The sequence below is a fragment of the Desmodus rotundus genome, chromosome 12 (genome assembly GCF_022682495.2).
Source record: "Desmodus rotundus isolate HL8 chromosome 12, HLdesRot8A.1, whole genome shotgun sequence".
NCBI lineage: Eukaryota > Metazoa > Chordata > Mammalia > Chiroptera > Phyllostomidae > Desmodus > Desmodus rotundus.
This window is the reverse complement of record NC_071398.1, coordinates 81294538-81308830: the sequence shown is the minus strand read 5'-3', so window position 1 is coordinate 81308830 and position 14293 is coordinate 81294538. Positions and strand designations below refer to the sequence as shown.

At 40.0% G+C, this 14293-nt stretch overlaps 1 protein-coding gene across 1 annotated transcript in view; it reads right to left on the bottom strand.

The window, feature by feature from the left end:
- The window catches only part of CD55 (CD55 molecule (Cromer blood group)), an 85557-nt gene extending 79726 nt beyond the window's left edge, over positions 1-5831 (bottom strand). Inside the window, exon 1 of the mRNA XM_045186411.2 lies at positions 5674-5831. The gene's annotated coding sequence lies outside the window, so the exon portion shown is untranslated. The remainder of the gene's footprint in view (positions 1-5673) is intronic.
- Positions 5832-14293: the final 8462 nt, after the last annotated feature.

Below are 14293 nucleotides of genomic sequence, written 5' to 3'. Positions count from 1 at the left end.
TGCCCTGCCATTTTGCAACTCTGGGTCACCTCTCATATTGTCTGTGTACTCTACACTTGGGTGCGGGATGCACTACCACTGAGGAAAAATCCAGAGCCATGAAAAGATGACTTACTTGACCTGTGGTGAAGATGGCTAGCTGCTCTGCAAAGATCTCTAATTCCCTTCCTCAGAAGACTGTTTTAGCTGTGAAGCAGCAGCTCGGCTCTAAAGATGGAGGAACGAGAGCATGTTTAGGTATGCCACTTCCGGAGAGACATGGTTAAGCAAAATGGTTTATTTTCTTCACTGTTTCTCTTTCTTCTCTGACAGTTCAATGTAGATAAATATGGTGACTCTGGAAGCCACATGACATATGAAAATGATGGTGACTCAGAGGTGAAGTCTGAGTCCCCAAGACACACCTGAAGTAAAGCAACCTGTAGCAACCATCTTGGACTTTACAACAGGAAGAAAGAAACTTCTACTGCATTAAATCACTAAAATGTAAGGGCGTATTTGTTGTAGAACTAGCAAACCTTACATATCAATAAGCATCTAGTTCCCACTGGACTTCACTTGCTCTATCAGAAGTTGTAGCGGGATCTGATTTACATATTTGTATGGAAACTTAGAGATATCAAGACAGACCATTTCATTCATTAGGGTAACTGCCTTAGTGATAGATGGAAACTGAGTATAAGGTTCGTAGATACCTAGGTTTAAAACCTACACTAAAAGATGAAGACTTCCCTTAACATTGCTGACAGGCATAAAGAAAGCTGAAGTTATATCACAGGAAGGTATAAGGCAAATATCCCTCACCCAGACTAATTCTCTAGGGGAATTTCACCATAGACAAAAGGAACTAGATCTTTTAAAAACAAGGGACCAAAAGAGATAGGATTGCTTAGATGTTGCACCATCTAAGTTGGACTAAAAGATATGACACTTCATGGGGAAATGTCCATCCCCACTGGATGAGTGCAGAGAATTGTTGATCATATTGATGAGCAACTGTATGGCACAGGAACCTCTAGTAGGATGGGAACTAGAGGACTGTGACCATTGCAGCACTGTCATAGAATCAACAAAGTCAGTAGTGACTGTCCAGAAGACAAATCAGAGCCAGCACTGGTGGGTAGTAGCCATTGTCTAACAATAGGAAAGTAAGGCCAAGGAATACAGCAGCACAGAGAAAGACACACATAACCCCCTAAGTGTATTCTCTTCTTTGTCCTGACTGCTATCACATAGTCCCTATCAAGAGACCAGAGTCTCATGCAAAAAAATGGACAGCTACATGCAAAAAAATGAAACTCGATCACTAATTTACACTATACACAAAAATAAATTTGAGGTGGATAAAATACTTAAATATAAGTCGTGACACCATAAAAGTCCTAGAGGAAAACATCGGTACGAAAATCTCGGATATTCCACGCAGCAACATCTTTAGTGATATGTCCCCTAAAGCAAGGGACATAAAAGAAAGGCTAAACAAATGGGACCTCATCAAATTAAAAAGCTTCTGCATGGCTAAAGAAAACAGCATTAAAATGAAAAAAGAACCAACTATATGGAAAAACATTTGCCAATGATACCTTGGACAAGGGTTTGATCTCCAAAATATATAAAGAACTCATACATCTCCACTCCAGGAAGACAAAAAACCCAATTAAAAAATGGGCAAAAGACTTGAACAGACACTTCTCCAAGGAGGACATACAGAGGGCCCAGAGACATATGAAAAGATGCTCAGCATCGCTAGCCATCAGAGAGATGCAAATTAAAACCACAATGAGATTTCACCTCATACGGGTCAGAATGGCCATCATAAACAAAGGAACAAACAAGTGTTGGAGAGGATGTGGAGAAAAGGGAACCCTAGTGCACTGTTGGTGGAAATGCAGACTGGTGCAGCCACTGTGGAAAACAGTATGGAATTTCCTCGACAAACTAAAAATGGAACTGCCTTTTGACCTGGCAATTCCACTGCTGGGATTATACATTAAGAGCCCTGAAACACCAATTCAAAATAACCTATGCACCCCAATGTTCATAGCAGCACAATTTACAATAGCCAAGTACTGGAAGCAACCGAAGTGCCCATCAGCAAATGAGTGGATCAAGAAACTAAGATATTTACATAATGGAATTCTATGCAGCAGAGAGAAAGAAGGAGCCACTACCCTTCGCGACAGCATGGATGGAACTGGAGAGCATTATGCTAAGTGAAATAAGCTAGGCACTGAGGGACAAATACCATATGATCTCACCTTTAACTGGAACATAATCAACAAAAGAAGAAAGCAAACAAAATATAACCAGAGACATTGAAATTAAGAATAATCTAATAATAGCCAGAAGGGAGGGGGGAGGGGACAGTGGGGAGAAGGGTTTTCAGGAACTAGTGTAAAGGACACATGGACAAAATCAAGGGGGAGGGTGGAAGCAAGGTTCTGGATGGGGTCAGGGGGAGTAGTGGGGAAAAGATGAAGACAACTGTAATTGAACAACAATAAAGTAATTTATGAAATAAACAAACAAACAAAAGAGACCAGAGTCCCTTACGAGAGACCATGGAGACCCTTACAAGAGACATATGTAACCCATGGAGGAAAAAGAGGAAAGTAGTATTAGAGAAAAAACAGTCCTTTATGGAGCAAGAAAAATTAAAATAATTGGCCTATGTTTTTCTGGGGTTCTAATATAAATCCCCTGTTTTTAAAAAAATTATTTTCCCTGCTGCAAGAACAGAAGTGATTGAGTCAACTATTTTGGGCTCACTGCATTTGCATTTTGCATATTCACGAAGAAGAGAGTAGATAAGTTTACTAACTTAGTTTCTCCCCTCTAGGTTATAAGTGATCAAATAAACATATTTTGTACTTTTCTTTGACCTTTGGCTTTTCACAAAACTAAAATTACCTTTGAGAGGGAAGAGATTTCAGGCCATAATAAGATTCATGAGAATACAACAGAGCAGCTGATGGTGATTGGGAGAATTGTGTGAGGTCCCAAGGTGCCTACTTTGAAGGAAACTGAGGTGTCATTGTCCTATGTACAATGTTTCTTGTATCTTCTTCAATAAATGTCTCTATTTTTCATATTACATGTCTGGATACCTTCTGGACAGACCTCATATATTGATACTGAAACTCCTTTCTTGAGCATACATCCAAGAGAAAGCCTCCAGTAGTTTTGTAAAGAGACATGTACAGAAAAATTTGTCACAGAGTTGTATGTGGTAAAGGGGAGTTGGAAGCAACCTAGGTGTTCACCATAAGGGGAATGGACAATAAAATGTGGGAGGTACATGTTATGGAATATTATGCAGCCCTCAGGAACAAAGAATGTGATAAACATGTACACATTCCAAACCTGCATACATAATTAAGGACATCTATCACATTAAAATTGGTCCCTGGAAGGTGAAGAGAGAAAAATGTGGAACAGCAATGAAGAAATAAGAAAGAAAAGGGGAACATGCTTTCAAGATGGCAGTGGAACAGGTGGACCTTGCATTCACCTCCCTTCAGAACCAAACTGGAAATTCAACTAAATCGAGGAAAAATCATCCTGAATTACCAAATGAAAACTGGCTGAACAACCTATCAGATGCAGAGTTCAAACCACTGGTTATCCGGATGCTCAGAGAGCTCCTTGAGTATGGCAAAAAAATAAAGGAAGAAATGAAGGTAATACTAGGGGAAATAAAGAATAATCCACAGGAAACCAACAGAGAAGGGAAGGAAGGTAGGATTCAAACCAATGATTTGGAAACTAAGGAAGGAATAAACATTTAACCAGAACAAAAAGAAACAAGAATTTAAAAAAAAAAAAAAAAAAGCAAGGATAGGCTTAGGAACCTCTGGGACATCTCCAAACGTGCCAACATTCAAATCATACAGATGCCAGAAGAAGAAAAGGAAGAGATGGATATTGAAAGCTTATTCAAAAAAAAGAAAGAAAGGAAGGAAGGAAGGAAGGAAGGAAGGAAGGAAGGAAGGAAGGAAGGAAGGAAGAAGGAAAACTTCCCTGACTTGGTGAAGGAAATAGACATACAAGTCCAGGAAGCATAGAGAGTCCCAGACAAGGTGGACTCAAAGAAGAACACACCAAGACACATCATAATTAAAATGTCAAAAAGGTTAAAGATAAAGAGAGAATCTTAAAAGTGATAGGGAACTCAAGAGTTGGAAAATTTTAGTTTAGGTAATAGCTAATAATCAATGAATATAAAAAGCTATTGTTCCAGGAACTGAAGGTATGACACACCTTGACTTCAGGAGACCATAAACAGTTCCACCTTTGTGCCCCGGGAGGACTGCAAGCAATCAAGATAGTATCTGAGCCATTGTGCTCCAGGGTGAGACTTCCATAGCCCAGGACACAGACAAAAGAACGCTGCAGCTTTTAGCTGATACACCTTTTCCCTCAATCGCAAACCTTTTACCTACACTTTTTTTCTCCTTATAAAAAGGTTTAAAATGGAATTTAAGATGGTCTATTAGGGTACATAACCCACCATCTTCTCAGACCACCAGCCATCTGAATAAAGCGCCCATAAGATTCAATCCCTGTCTCTCCTTATTGGTTGTGGTAGTGACAGGAAACACCAAAGCCAACTTTCCTGGTTTCAAAAGCAGCAAGAGAAAAGCAGAGAATTACCTACAAAGGAGTTCCCATAAGACTGTAGGCTTATTTCTCAAAAGAAACTTCTCAGACAAGAAGGGACTGGTAAGAAGTATTGAAAGTGATGAGAAGCAAGGACCTACAACCTAGATTACTCTCTCCAGCAAAGCTATCATTCAGAATGGGAGGGCAGATCAAGTGCTTCCCACACAAAGTAAAGCTAAAGGAGTTCATCACCACCAAGCTATTATTACAGGAAATGTTAAAGGGGCTTAGTTAAGAAAAAGAAGAAGATCAAAACCATGAACATTAAAAAGGCAACAAATTCACAACTATCAACAACTGAATCTTAAAAAAAATTTAAATAAACCAAAAAACTAAGCAATCAAAGAGAATAGGAACAGAATCATAGATACAGAGATCATTTGGAGGGTTATCAGCTGGGAGGGGGAAGGGGGAGAGTGGGGGGAAATGGTGCAGGGATTAAGAAGTGTAACTGGTAAGAACAAAATAGACAGGGGGAGGTTAAGAAGAGCATAGGAAAAGGAGAAGCCAAAGATCTTACATGCACAACCCATGGACATGAACTAAGGGCGGGGGTGGGGGGGGTGTTGCTGGACAGAAGGGTAATACCTGGTGGAGGGAGACAAAGGGGGAAAAATTGGGACAAATGTAATAGCATAATCAATAAAATATAATAACAAAGAAAGAAAACTGGCTGGAGAGATTTATAACCAAAGAGCGGCAAAAGAAGCCACATTGAAACTGGTATAAAGGGTGGAGAAGCAGAAGGGGCTGGCCCTGCTCCCATGGACACAATTGAGGTTCTGGAGGGATATCTCTGCTGCAGGAGGTTCCTCGAGAAGCACGGAGCCTAAACCTTAGGTCAGAATCCCCAGCCCAGACCACCAGAGCCAGGAAGAGACACCAGCACAGCACACGGGTGTGAAAAGCAGGGGGGTGGGGGTTTGTGTCTGCTAAGGAGAGGCGGAGTCCATTGGAGACAGACATGCTTTAAAGGGTACAATTCACAGAATTGCATTTGTAGCCACTCACCCTGGGCTCCAGCAGAGGGAGAGCAGTGCGGGCTGGAATCGCCTGAGGATAGTGTGGCTCTGGGAAGAGAAGTGGAGACAGCCACCAGGATCTGGGTCCTGAGTTAAATCTCGGGTACTGCAGTAGAATTCTTTCCTGAGTCGGGCAATCAGGAGGCATCAGCCTGGAGGAAGGCAATTATCTCACCCTTAGGAATTTTTCTCACCCTACCAGTGCTTCCTAAATCCAGCTAAGCTGAAGCAAAGCAGTCTGGGCAGATTCAGAGGAAATTAGTAACTGGTTGTGGGGTGGAGCCATTCACCTCACTTTCCTGTGAACCTGACAGGCACTTTCCCTCACAGGAGATCCAATAGAAACATACTCTGGCCTCTGGCAGACCCAACCTCTGGGCTCTGGAGGCCCCAGCTGCCTGGTTATAGGGGCTCTACCCTGCCAAAGTCAGGGCAAAATCCAGGACAGACTCAGTGGCTCTAGGGTGGGGGCTACACTCACCACCTTCCCTGAAGCCTGAATAACACCTCGCCTTCACCTGAGACCCATTAACGCCATCCTCTTGGTTTTGCCAGAGGCTTTCAGTGACTAAACCTGGTAGGCAGCTGAAGGATGCAGGCAGACAGGGGTAGATCCCAGGGTGCCTCGGAATGCTTGCTTACCCACACTCAGGCCCAGGGTTGGTAAAAGCTGTCCTTGAAGCACATCTTGGTCTTTCCCAGGTGCAGCCAAGTCTAGGCAGCCACAGCTATGTATCACTTGTAGCTTCAAGCAGGTTGCCGAGGCCCAGGCACAAGCAGTGGATCTCACATTGGCTTGAGCCAGAGTCCCTCCTAAGGGGCCCAGAACCAATACACCAAGTGGCCAGCATCAGAAAACATCAGAGCAGGGTCTAACAAACTTCACAAACAACATATCCAAAGAGAGATCACAGCAGGCACTAAACTCTGCAAAGGAGAATTCCGTTTTTTTTCTTTTTTAATTTTTTGTTTCTTTTTTTTCTATTTTTTAATTTTTTATTTTCTGTTTTTTCTTCTTTCTTTTCTTATTCTTTTATATTTTATTTTTTAAATGCTTATTAGTTCTTTATCTTTTTGCCTTTTGCATTCTTTTCTCCCTTTTTAATTTTTTATACCTTTATTTTTATATGTTTTATATATACTATTACTTGTATTATAGGTATTATATTTTCCTACTTTTTTGGGGGGTGGTCAACACCCACACAGTAGCTTGCATGCTGTGATCTCACAGTCAGCCAGCCTGAGGGTCGATCTTACGCACAACAGAAATGCCAACAGAGATCAGAACTCAGTTACAACAGGAGGTCCCACAAAATGCGAACAAAGGTTATTCCTAGAGCAACCAGCTCAGGAAATCAAGGAGACTACACCACTGGATCCCTCAGGACACCTACTACATAAAGCCGCTCCATGAAGCATGGGAGTCATAGCAGATCTAATACATAGAAACAAACACAAAGAGACAGCCAAAATGGGGAGACAAAGAAATAGGCCCCAAATGAAAGAATAGGAGGAATCTCCAGAAAAAGACCTAAATAAAATGGAGGCAAGGAATTTATCAAATATAGAGTTTAAAGTAATGGTTATAAGGATGATAAAGAAACTTAGCAAGAATTACAACAGCATTTAAAGCAACATAGCAACCATAAGAACGGACCAGTCAAAAATGAAGAACAGTAGATCTGACAGCTGGAAGGACACGCTAGAAGGAATAAAAAGTAGGTTGGATGAAGTACAGGATTGAATCAGCAATTTGGAAGACAAGGTAGAAAAAAACACCCAATTGGAGCAGCAAGAAGAAAAAAGACTTAGAAAGAATGAGGATAACTTATGGGAACTTTGGGACATGAAATGTAACAATATCCATACCATAAATGTACCAGAAGGAGAAGACAGTGAGCAAAGAATAGAGAACCTATTTGAAGAAATGATGGCAGAAAACTTCCCTAACCCGGTGAAGGAAAAAGTCGCACAAGTTCAGGAAGCACAGAGAGTCCTAATCAAGATAAAGCCAAAGAGACCCACATCAAGGCACATCACAATTAAAATGGCAATCAATAAAAAGACAAAGGAAGAATCTTAAAGGCAGCAAGATAGAGACAGTTAGTTACCTAAAAGGGAATTCCCATAAGGCTGTTAGTTAATTTCTCAACAGATATACTTCAGGCCAGAAGGGATTGGCATAAAGTATTCAAAGCAATGAAAAACAAGGACCTGTAAACAAGACTACTCTATCCAGCACGGCTATCATTTAAAATCAAAAGTGTAATAAAAAGCTTCCTTGACCAAAAAAAAAAAAAACAACAAACAAAAACCCCAAAAAGCAAAAACAAAAAAAATGGCTAAAGGAGTTGATTACCAACAAACTAGTATTGCAGGAAATGTTAAATGAAATACTTTAAGAAGAAACACAGAGAGGAACATAGGTATAGGAATCTATAGGAACATAGGTATTTTCTTTATGAAAAAATGGCAAGAAATGAGTATCTTGAAAAAGACATAGGGTAGCTGAATGGGTAAAAAACATGACCTATGAATATGCTGTTTTCAAGAGACCTATCTCAAAATAAGAATGAGGCGAAAAGTGAAGAAATGAAAAAAAATTTCATGCAAATGGAAATTTAAAAAAGCTGTAGTAACAATACTTATATCTGACAAAACAGACTTCAAAACAAAGGCCATTATAAGAGAAAAGGAAGGCCATTACATAATACTAATCCAAAAAGAGGTTATAACCCTTGTAAACACATATGCACTCAATGTAGGAACACATAAATATATAAAGAAAATATTGGTGGACTTTAAGGGAGAGATCAACAGCAATACAATCATAGCAGGAGATTTAACATCCCACTGTTATCAACAAATAGATCATCCAGACAAAAAATTAACAAGAAAACACCATCCTTAAATGACACAAATGATCAGATGGATTGAAGTGATATTTACATAACATTTCATTCCACAGCAGCAGAGTATACATTATTCTCAAGTACACATGGAAAATTCTTAAAGATAGACCACTTGTTAGGACACAAAATAAGTCTTAACAAATTCAGGAAGATTGAAATTATACCAAGCATCTTATCAGAACACAATGGCATGAAACTAAATAAACTAAAATTTAAAAAATCGGAAACAATCAAACACAGGGAAGCTAAATGGCATATTATTAAATAATAAATGGGTTACAATGAGATCAAGGAAGAAATCAAAAATCACCTGGAAACAAATGAAAATGAACACACAACAGCCCAAAATCTATGGGACATAGCAAAAGTAGTTCTGAGAGAAAAGTTCATAGCATTACAGGCCTGTGTCAAGAAATAAGAAAATTCTCAGATAAACAACCTAATTCTACACCTAAAAGAACAAGAAAAAGGACAACAAACAAAGCCAAGAGTAAACAGAAGGAAGGACATAATAAAGATCAGAGTGGAAATAAATGACAGAGAGATAAAAAAAAAATACAAAAGATAAATGAAACCAAGAGCTAATTCTTTGAAAAGGGAAACAATATGGATGAACTTTTAATCAGAATCATCGAGAAAAAAGAGAGGGGACCAAAATAAATAAAATCAGAAGTAAAAGAGGCAAAGTAACAACTGACATCATAGATATATAAATGATTATAAGTAAATACTATGAACAACTATAATCAACAAATTGGACAACTTGGACAAAATGGACACATTCCTAAAAACATACAATTTTCCAAAACTTGATCAGGAAGAACCAGGAAACCTAAATAAACTAACTACAACTAATAAAATTGAAGCAGTAATCAAAAAATCTCAGCAAACAAAAGTCCTGGACCAGATGGCTTCATAGGTGAATTTTACCAGGCATTCAAAAAAGAACTAATACCTATTCTCCTCAAACTATTCCAAAAAATTCAAGAGGAGGAAAGAATTCCAAGCTCTTTCTACAAGGCCAGAATTATCCTAATTCAAAACCAGATAAAGAAACTACAAAAAACATCCCTGATGAACACAGATGCTAAAATGTTCAACAAAATATTAGCAAACTGGACCCAGCCATACATTAATAAGATCACAAACCATGGTCAAGTGGGATTTATTCCAGTGATGCAAGATTGGTACAATATTCACAAATCAACAAATGTGGTATGTCACATAAACAAAATGAAAATAAAATCACACAATCATATCAATAGATGCTAAGAAAGCATTTGATAAAATCCAGAACCCATTTATAATAAAAACTCTCAGTAAAAGAGGAACAAATGGATCATATTTCAACATAATAAAGGCCATATATGAAACTACAGCCAACATCATACTCAATGGACAAAAACCAAAAGTGTTTTTCTAAAGATCTGGAAAAACACAGGAATGTCCACTTTTACCACTCTTATTCAACACAGTATTGGAAGTCCTAGCCATAGCAATCAGACAAGAAGAAGAAACAATAGGAATCCCAACTGGAAAGGAGGAAGTAAAGCTCCTTATTCACAGATGACATGAAGGAGCTCCTACCTTTTGTGACATCATAGGTGGGACTAGAGAGTATTATGCTAAGTGAAATAAGCCAGGCAGTGAAAGACAAATTCCATATGATCTCAACTATAAGTGGAACCTAATCAACAAAACAAACAAGCGAGCAAAAGAAAACCAGCGACATGGAAATAAAGAACAACCTGAGAGTGACCAGAGGAGATGGGAGAGGGTATAACTGGGAAAAGAAGGGGAAGGGTCAAGTCAAGGAACATGTACAGAGGACCCATGGACAAGGACAACAAGGGCAGGTGGGAGGATTGAATGTGGGTCAGGGGGTGAGCAGGGGAAAGCAATGGGGGGGAAATGTGGAAAACTGTAATTGAACAACAATAAAAAAATTTTTTTGAATGGTCAAAGGACCTGAATAAACACTTCTCCAAAGAGGATATACACATGGCAATAGAAGTATGAAAAAATGCTTAATGTCACTAATCATCAGAAAGATGCAAATTAAAACTACAATAAGGCATCACCGCACACCTGTCAGAACTGCTACCATCAATAAATCAACAAACAACAAATGCTGATGAGGATGTGGAGAAAAGGAAAATTTAGTGTACTGCTGGTGAAAATGTAGACTGGTACAGCCACTGTGGAAAAACAGTATGGAGTTTCCGCCAAACATTAAAAATGAAACTGCCTTTTGAGCCAGTGATCCCACGTCTAGAAATATATACTAAGAATCCTGAAACATGAATCAGAAAGAATATTTGCACCCCTTTGTTCATAGCAGCATTATTTACAATAACCAAGATCTAGAAATAGCCCAAGTGCTCATCAGTAAATGAGTGGATAAAAAAAGCTGTGGTATATTTACACAATGGAATACTACATGGCCATGAAAAAGGAGGAACTCTTACCTTTTGTGACAGCATGTACGGACCTGGAAAGTATTATTCTAAATGAAATAAGCCAGTCAGAGAAAGACAAATACCATATATCCCCTTATATGTGGAATCTAATAAATGAAATAAACTGATGAACAAAATAGAAACAGAGGCATGGAAACATGGAACAGACTGACAGTTGTCAGAAAGGAGGTGGAGGACTGAATGAAAGAAGGGGAAGAGTAGCATAACCCATGGGCACAGACAACCGTGTGGTGATCGCCAGAGGGAAGGGGTCAGGGGATGGGTGGAGATGGGCAAAGGGAGGATGGGGACATCTGGAATAGTGTTGATAATAAAAGTTTTAAAAAATTATCAAAGAATTAGGAAGGAAGGGAGGGAGGGAAAGAGAAAGAGAGAGAGGAAGGAAGGAAGGAAGGAAGAGAAAAAAAGGAAGAAAGAAAGAAAGAGAGAGAGAGAGAGAGAAGAAAGAAAGAAAGAGAGAGAGAGAGAGAGAGAGAGAAAAGGGCAAGGGGTTTTAACAATGACTATAAAGATAACAGTGTCTTATGAACTAAGGACTCTGCACCTGGTGCCCAGGAAGAAAGAAAAAATCACATGAACACTGCTATCTACGTAAGCACTCCTTGCCCTCCACAACCGCTGAAATATAATAAAATGGAAAAGAAACTTAACTTTAGAAAGTGGACTATGCAGGCACTCATATTATATGACATAGATAATCCAAGTGAAAATTAGGACAAGCTGGTATTCAATAGGTAATTATTTTAAGTAGCCTGCCAAATCCAGAAAAGTCAAAACTTAAGCTGAGTATTAATAGTATAAAGTATCAATAGTTCCACTTTCTGGGGTCAGTATGTATATTAGCAAGTTTTACCAAAGTTATTTACTGCAATAAATGAGGATGCTTAAGTGGAGTGGATATACTGAGGTTTTGTCCCTATAGTGGTATGGAAAAGCACATCTTTATTTTCCCCCCTGTTCATTCTTGATTAGTTTACAAGCAACCTTAGTTCACAAATAGGTTAAATTTGTATTTTTCAGAACTTTTGTGTTCTATACACTCAGGTATAAAAGCTCATACACTGTTTCCTACAATTATAGGCACTTACATATGGTGCTCCACTTACAGTAGGACTTATTTCTCTTTTCTCCATCTTCTTGGGAAAAAAGATGTTCCCTGTAGTCTTCTGCTTCAGAGTTTTGATTGCCAGAGACAGTTTATGGAACTCCAGGACCACTTTTGAGACCTGGGGACTTGAGAGACACTGTAAGAGTCCTTTGCTTTCCAGAACTACCTCACAATTTTCAAGGACTTCCTGAAAAAGAAAATCTAGAGGATGATTTCTCATAGTTTCTCCATTCTTGTAATGAGTCGTGCCTTTTCAGGAAGTCTTGTGGTAGCAGGAAGATTGCAAGATGAAGAATGACCACAGGCATGGATGATGGGCAGAAACTCCAGAAAAATACTTTGGATTCCAGCACAGTATTTTCCTGAGAGCTGAATCCTTATCCATCCTTAAGTACTAATCAGTATCAGCTCAAGCAAAGAGGGAGTGTATGTGTCAAGGTATGGGGGGCTCCCCCCCCCCATCACCCCCGGTGGCCACAGATGAGAATAAGTCTACCAAGACATGATCTGCTTGGGGAGGAAAGGTGGCTGATCTCTCAAAGGAGAAGGGCCAAGAGCCTTTTCCTCAGTGGGTTTTGATTGGGTTCAATTTGCACAGGAATACAGGTCAAGCTCATCAATCATTGTCAGGCAGTAAGGATCAAACAATAGATAACAAAGAACTCTGAGGGCTTATTCTGAGTCAGGGTCAGTTAGCTAAAGGGCTATAAGACTTTGGGAAACAGACTCATTTCAGGCTTGGACCCTTATCATTTAAACTGATGGCATAAACACAGCAGGTTTCACAGGGTGTTATGCATTCTTTCTTAGCCCCAGGGAATCTGCCCTTTCCTGCACAGGACTGCACCACCCTCTGTCATTGTTTCAAGCTTAAGTCAGGCAGGGGAAATAAGGCAGCCAAGAGATTAGGAGACTTCTAGCAGACAGAATGAGGACTCAGGCTATGTCAAAGCCAAGGGGTGAGGCTCCATCACCCCCTTTTTCTATAGCCCCCAAGTCCTTCCCTGTGGGCCTCTTCATGACCATGCCTGTCTTAAGTCATCCCTCCCTTGAGGAATCTTACACCATCATTGGCTAACTGGTCAACAAGCTCAGGGCCAAGCAGGGTAAAGTAAAGTGGGCAGAGGTGGCGCCCCTGCCAGGGAGATAAGCTTTGTCTCCTTAGTGGCTTATGGTCCCAAGGTCTCTGACTCAGCCTTAACCATAGGGGGTTACAGCTTCTGAAACCAGGCAGGGTGGTTCCCAACACCAAGGGAATCCCCCCAAATGTCTGCAAGAACAATGAGCATGTCAGTTCAGGTGACCAACCAGAAATGGGGCAAAAGCAACTCACATACTGGAGAAAATACTGAGAGGGAGGGCCACGGCGTCTGTGGCTCCTCTCCTCCAGGTCTGGACTGAGCAGTTATAAATAAGATGCGATAAACTTTGCTACTACTGCAGACACATTACAGTGCCTCGAGATGGAAAGAGTCAGGAAACACCTTATAAATTAACCCCCAAAACTGAGCAAGCCCTTCAGGACATTATTAATTTTATTATTTTGTGAGCCATCCCATTTTCCCACGATGTATTGTAAGGTACCACGTGAAAAAATTCATTGAATGAATATTATTCACCTTCTTGCACTTGGGCATATTCAGCCTCCCAGATTCATTTTCTGAGCAAGAGATTCTCTGGGAGCCAACTGTCCCATAGTCAGGGTCACACTAGATGGTGACAGTTTTGGGGTTGACATACAAATCTTTCTCACGGACAGTTTTCCATTTAGTATTTCTGGTTTTAGGCACAGAGTTACAATCAAAACACATTTTCTTACCATCTTCAGTATAATATAATAAAAGCTATAAAAATATTGCTGAATTCTATCTTTCCTTTCTACACTACTGATCCGCCAAGACTACTGCCGCCATCACCTCTACCAACACCACCACAGCTGGTATGTACCGAACACTTGTTGTGTGTCAGCCTATGTGCCAGCGCATTACATGCGTTATTTCACATAAGCCTTCAGCAACTCTGTGACAGAGGGACTGTGGTCATCTTCCGGGTGGAGGTGAGGAAACTGAGGCATGGAGAAGCTAAATGCCTTGCCCCAAATTGCACAGC